The sequence below is a fragment of the Palaemon carinicauda genome, chromosome 6 (assembly GCF_036898095.1).
Source record: "Palaemon carinicauda isolate YSFRI2023 chromosome 6, ASM3689809v2, whole genome shotgun sequence".
Lineage (NCBI taxonomy): Eukaryota > Metazoa > Arthropoda > Malacostraca > Decapoda > Palaemonidae > Palaemon > Palaemon carinicauda.
The window spans coordinates 48,273,252-48,280,751 of NC_090730.1; the positions used below are offsets into that span (position 1 = coordinate 48,273,252).

At 32.0% G+C, this 7,500-nt stretch overlaps 1 protein-coding gene across 1 annotated transcript in view; it reads right to left on the minus strand.

Annotated features, from left to right (window-relative positions):
• Positions 1-575: 575 nt before the first annotated feature.
• LOC137642552 (twist-related protein 2-like) overlaps positions 576-7,500 on the minus strand; it is a 150,834-nt gene continuing 143,909 nt past the window's right edge. The window contains exons 2-3 of the mRNA XM_068375207.1: positions 5,418-6,132; positions 576-2,152 (exon numbers count right to left, since the gene is read on the minus strand). The gene's annotated coding sequence lies outside the window, so the exon portion shown is untranslated. The remainder of the gene's footprint in view (positions 2,153-5,417; positions 6,133-7,500) is intronic.

The following is a 7,500-nucleotide window of genomic DNA, read 5'->3' on the forward strand; positions in this document are numbered from 1 at the left end:
TTTTGCAATTTCTCCTATATTTGAAGATTACTTGTTTATCGGATCAGAGTTTTTTCCTGTAAATATTCACATTTTATTTTAACATACTTGAAGTTTCTATTTCATATATCAGTATATATTGAAATAGGACAATAGAAATCCTCCTTTCATGTAAGAGAACAAATTTATAAACGTTATTTATAGTGTTTTTTATACTGTCATATCTATAGAAAAAGTCTTACTTGCATAATCGCATCTCATTTTATACTTTCATCATCATCCTCATCTCCTCCTATGCCTATTGACGTAAAGGGTCGTGGTTAGATTTCACCAGTCGTCTCTATCTTGAACTTTTAATTCAATACTTCTCCATCCATTAGCTCTTTCTTCGCGCTTCATAGTCCTCGGCCATATAGGTCTGGGTCTTCCAACTCTTCTAGTGCCTTGCGGAGCCCAACTGAACGTTTGGTGAACTAACCTCTCTTTTGGGAGTGCGAAGAGCATGCCCAAAACATTGCCATCTACCCCTCATCATGATCTCATCCACATATGGCACTCGAGTAATCTCTCTCATAATTTCATTTCTAACCCTGTCGTGTCATTTAACTCCCAATATCCTTCTGAGGGCTTTGCATTTTATACTTTACTGGTCAAAATTAATTATCCAATGATTCAACGCTATTTGTCTTACCAGAACTAGAAATACCATCAGAATAACTTTACATATGATTAATCGTACATTGTTAGGAGAGAAAACATTTCTCCAATTTGAGAGGAATTGCATCATGGGTGCATCATCGTCTATTATATTTGAAAGAAATAAAAAATGCTCCTCAACGTCTTCAGATCTAAATTATTATGTGACTCATGTCTTATCTTTAGTTGCTGGTGTCTTATGGACTTGAATATCTGTATACTTAATGATAAGCTGATAATCAGCCTCTTCATGTTATTCTTTAATTATGACTACGTTGTACATGGAAGTTTTCACATTTTGATATTCCATCACATCGACTTTAGGAATGAAAATTGATTTGATTAATTCTTTGCTACAAATAATGAATTTAAATTTAGATAATGTATGTACATACTATTGCATAACATTTCTTTTCGGTTATACAGATATAGAGTACGTATCGAAGGTGTCTCGAAATATCAATCTATCTTTTTTAAAAAAAGTACGTGAGATAGTTTTCATGAACACTTGTATGAGAAGATAAAAAAAATCATACAGAATAACTAAGAAACCAAATTTTGAGTAGATAACGCTGTTAAATGAATGAATTAGCGAGATATGTCGATTTTAGGAAACTAGACACGTTGACATTCACTGACACCAGACGACCTGCTAACCAGATCCTATTTTGAAATTCACTGAAAAGACATTTTATCTCGGACCACCCTTGCGGGACTCGTGATTCTCACTCTCGTCTTGAAAGGATAAGAGCTATAAGGTCGTTAATCTCCTTTAAGTGCCAATAAACTTCAATGAAAGTGCACAAGAACTCCTGGCCACCTCATTAAAGAATAGCACTATGTTGACCATGATTAACCCACAGGGGTAAGGGGACATTAATAGGCTCGTCAGGTGGTCTCCTTATATAAAGTGGCTCAATATTCTCCCCTTAAGGATTGAGACAAGTTATTACATCTTACCTGAAGATTGGTTGGCACGCCAGGCTGCGCGCGCATGTTAGCCGTTGAGGAAGAGTTAGATTTTATATTCCGCATCATTTTTTTTAGACATGCATAGTCAAGAAGTAATATAGGAGGTTATGTTGCATTAAGTAATAAATAAGTAACTGCATACGATATTCTCCAGTTGCGATCAATCTACGTAAAATAAAACTGGACATAAAAATGAATCTCGATTATTGTTACAAGTAAATTATGATGAATCTATAACGCTTTTAACCCTTTTCATTAAATCGCTCCCTCATTACCAACATTGCGTCTAGTGGCACGTTCAACTTTTAGCATTCCATGCATTCAGTAGATCAAGCTTTGATAATCCTTGGAAGAAGGCTGAATTATAACATCGTAACTGGGTTTGTAATTCAAAAGTATTCCTGTAGGTTCTCTTGCACTGCAATTGGTGGAAGACTACTTTGTAGATCATCTTGCTCAGCTGCTACTATGGCGAAAGTGCTGGGGTGTCAGGGTATCCACGGTACTGTGAAGAAAAATAGATTCATTATATTATACCTGATGTTATATATTATATATTATATATTACATTATATATATATATGTATATATATATATATATATATATATATACATATATATATATATATATATATATATATACCTATATATATATATATATATATATATATATATATATATAATATATGCATATATATACATATGTATATATATATATATATATATATATATATATATATGCATATATATACATATATATATATATATATATATATATATATATATATATATGTGTGTGTGTGTGTGTGTGTACATATATATATATATATATATATATATATATATATATATATATATATATATATATATATATACAGAGAGAGAGAGAGAGAGAGAGAGAGAGAGAGAGAGAGAGAGAGAGAGAGAAAGGGCATGTATACATACACACATCAATCTGTCTATCTATTTATCTATCTATCTATCTATCTATCTATCTATCTATATATATATATATATATATATATATATATATATATATATATATATAGATATATATGTATATATACATATATATATATATATATATATATATATATATATATATATATATATGTATACATATATATCTATATATATATATATATATATATATATATATATATATATATATATATATATATATATATATATGAGTGTGTGTGTGTGTTTGTGTGTGCGTGCGTGTGTGAGACCGCGTGTGTGTGTATATATGTGTTTAATATTTCATAGACAATATTGAAAATTCTCATTATATTTAAAGATTCAATAATGTCTTCGAATACTAATGAGGCATTATTCTTATAATGTTACATAAGGGAAAACTATAATTTGACAGACAAATATTCTGCTTTCAAAACTAAGTTTTTTATAATAAGTATTTCAATAAGAAGACTATCGTTATTAGTATTTTTTACAAACATCGTACTTATTTTATGTATACAGCTTTAGATAGAGTCCTAATTTGATAAAGATTAGTGTCTGTTATTTGCAAAATAGCGATTAATGCGTGTATACAAAAGTACTCTTTGATCTGATAAGTGGGAACCGCCACCTGCTCAACAAAAAGTTAATTCTGACCTCACATACACACCAATACATTCAAGCAACGAACAACAATTATCTGTTTATTAATGTTATTATTTGCAATAAGTAAGATGCTTTGATTCATGTCGCTACTTCTGTGTATATACATATACAGAATTTTATGAAGCTTCCATTCATCAAAACCAGGTTAAGATTTGTAAAATATTCTTTCCAAATGCCTAAATGAATCGTTTTGAGCCGTTTGACTATTTTTACAATCCTACATAACTTTGAACAGAGGTTTATTAAGCTTAAAATAAATTTGAATTGATTGACCTAGTCGTTGTTAAAAGGGAATGAAATATATACGTGAACAAAAAATATACACAGTTCATGAGCCTAAATGCCTGATGGCAGTTATTCATTAATTAGAATTTATCTGTATATTAGGTTTGTGAATTTTTCCTTGTTAATGGAGTGTGTGGATTAATCAATCCAATTGCAAGAAATAAATCGTAAGAACTAAATGTGTTTTAAAGGAGAAAGGTTTGCAAAGGGACATTGAGTGGTTTTGAATTTCACAATATATTTTGTTAAGGAGAAACATTAAGTATATGCTGTAGTATTTATGTGTCGAGGTGCATATAGTTTTACTAAAAAATAGTTGCCCCTTGTACGTATTCCCTTTATCGAAGAATTATGTTTTTTTATAGTTTATTTTTTTAATCTCCCATCATACATATTCGAATTAAAGGTTTGTGATCACTTAAATACTTATGTTAAATCGTAAGATCTTGTAAGCATTACAGATCAGGTTTTAAATCTAGATAAAGCAGTTAAAAAGAATATATTGATTGATTATTCAAGTGAATAGTTCTAATAAGTCGACCAAAATTTCCAAAAGATAACTTTTAAACAAAAGAATAATTTCATGAGGTGTAAGAAAAGTCTGCGTTACTGACAAAAGATGTATCCTAAATAGGGCAAAAGATATATTGAAATTATCTCTCTCTCTCTCTCTCTCTCTCTCTCTCTCTCTCTCTCTCTCTCTCTCTCTCTCTCTCTCTCTCTCTTATATTTCACAAAAGGAGTTTGACTACTCCTATGAGCACATTTTTATATTCTCCCAACAGATGAATCTGTTTCGTTATCACATAAAATCCCTATTTAATTGGCTGAATGAATGCATTTCAGATGAATGAATTTCATTAGATTATTGAAGAATGGTGTTTACAAAATCTTTATAATATACTAAACTGTTGTAATTCAGTGCTTCCCCATCTACTGCTCACACTCAATGAATACAATTCCGAATAGCAGTAGTCGTTTAACAAATTAAAACGATATATTGTATCCCAGTAACCTTGAAAAAAAAAATAAATAAAAGTGAGGTTTTGTTCCAGTATTTGTCTGACACGTGAAATTAATCATTTTCGATGTCATAACATATTCTGCTCAACTGTTTCTATAAATGTAACGAAGCATCACAAGCCCTTGTCATATTCACCGAATTAATCTAGTTTGGTGTCACGAAATGAACAATCAAATGAAAATATTTAAATTTAAGTTAGCCATTATAAGTTGTGTTTGATGACTGAATGGTTTAAACTCATTACTTCGATTTAAATGACTGAAATATGTAATTAGTGAAAAAATTTTGACCTCTAAAAAAAAAAAAATTATTTTCAGTGCCCTACTTTTGTTAACCCTCTGACTTGAATGAGACAGTAATATGATTGATTGATGAAATATTTCTAACAATACGGTTTTTATTCCTTGCGAGTGATGCCTTAGGGTGATTCGATATACCGTTTTTGCCAATTGCTTGGCTTTGAAAAAGGGCATAACAGACGTATCAATTAAACATTAGTTTAAACAATGCAAAGGAGTTAATATCTGCCACAACATTTGATGAAGCCACTTCTACTCAGCCTTACAAAAGAGATGATTTTGATGGGGATGATAATTATCAAGGAATTGAGAACATTTAAGTTACAAGGAGACGAAACATTTCATTTGTTATTCACCATTTGTATCGTTAACGCAGTTACATTAAAACTCACAACCTTTTGATACCTTAATCTTTGTAGTAAACCTTATCTAATTTGATAAAACTGTTTGTCTTACATTTACTTGAAATGAGTAAAAACTATCAAATGTGAGAATTGAGATAAAAAAGACGTGAATAAATAACGCCCCCGTCTTACCTATTGTTGGATATGGGGCTCCTAGAGACACGCAGGCAAATGTATCTTGCACATAGACACGTCCCTATAAACCTTACTTCTGTTTCTGCCCTCAAGGGAGCAGCATCATTAATAAATACATCGTTATATACACATTACATCAAGTAGCACCACAATTTCAGCATGAGCAACAGCTGCTTGCACTGCTCCTCTTCATTTTGTATAAAATTCAACACTAAAACTACATAACAGCCAAGTTTTGGGAATAAGTTCACAGCACAAGTGCCATTCGTCGGAGGCGTCCTCGTTTACGTGGTTATGGACGCCGGAGTCACTGGTTACTAAAAGTTCGTTTGGCGTCACAAATTAATGAAAATAGAGAAAAGAGACACGGGGCATGGTCCTTCTCCGCCAATAGAAACCCACAACTCCCATTAGTAACAACAGACATTTGCTCCGTTCAGTTTTGTATATTGCAGAATATTTAAATACGGTTCTTTTTCTTTTTTCTTTCTTGTCTTGCTCCCGGAAAGGTGACACCATCTTGTAATGGAGAGGAAATCGTAAATATGGAGTGGGCCCTTTGTGGGGATTTCATTGGTATATTGTGGGCACTGTTGTTTCCCTTGGCACCACCACAGGCAGAGGTTTATTGTCCTTCATTGTTGACAGGCCTCGACTTTCAGTGGATTCTAGGTCTCCCGTTCGTTCTTGGTCCCTCCGCTGTGGCCCGTAACTGGAAAAAAAGATAATTATGACATTTTGGAAAGGGAATTACTTTAGTCGGATATATCCTCAATTATAACCTATACATAAATATATAACGATAATGTCTATATCACTTATTGATGATAATTTTAATGACTGACGTTGATGTGAATTAGAATAACAACCCAAAGATGTCAAAAGGTTATTCAAGTTATATGCCCGTAAACCTGAATAAACACAGATTTTAAAGTTTAAAATAGAAACGCTGAATTTACTTTGTTTGTAAAATTAAGTTAGGAGAAGAAAAATTTTGGTATCCTGAAACTAATGAGTGGCTAAAGGAAGGTTTAAAAGAAATCTGAGAGCATATTTTATGACGCAAAAACGAAGACGGCGAAAATAATCTAATCAAACTTTACAACCAACACCCCCCCCCCAAAAAAAAGAGAGAAAAATGGTAAGAAAAACATCAAGATCATCCATCAGAAGAGCTGATACATTTCCCTTGCTAGAAGAGATCAAAAGAAAAGATGACGATGTAGAGGTCTATGTTAATGGAAGTGATATTAGGTTGGGATAAAGGTTCAGCTAATTAGGTTCTCGAGTTGGAAAATAAGACTAGCTTAGCTTCTCAGGGGTGGGGGGTGGGGGGTGGAATTGCGATTAAGGGAAATTGTGTGTAGAGAAACGAAGGTAAAACATAACCAGTTTTAGCATGAAGTGCTCAACGTAGATGATTCTAGATGTTAACATTCGTTAAAGACTAATAAAACCTTTTCTTTATCTGAACGCTTAATAATTAAAACTGTGAATATGGAAATTTTGTTGGGTAGGGTTTTAAAATTAATTCTAACGTTATTTTATTTGGCAAAAAGATCATTAGATCTTATGTTTCGTATTTTCTGCCTATGAGAATGATTATTGTTATAATAGCCAAGAAAAATTGAGGAGTTTTACAAAGTCAAAGATTATTGGTAGGCCCTTTACGAGGATAACCTTCTTATCAAAGATTTTAATGATAGGAGACCATGGGATAAAAACATTTTATCCTTTCCTTATTTGATAATGATATAACTTTATTACGTGAAGATTCATGAAACCAAAAAAATAAAAAATAAAAATTACCTGTCAACAACTAACGATTCTCGAAAAAAAAAGTCAATGGTTCGTACTTTCCACGTCACTTATTTTGGTTTCAGGATTTTTCCCTTATCGTCTGACAGAAGAATTGTCAATGAGGCCACTAACAAGTAACTTTTTTTTATGCGAGTTTTTTCACCCGTCCTTTATCAGGCAGCAGCTTTTTAGGAATTCCCTTTTCAGAAATGTGCCCACAAAATACAGAACCAGGCATGAAGGGGAAAAATAGAAAGGGGAACATGATCAAGTGTGAGAT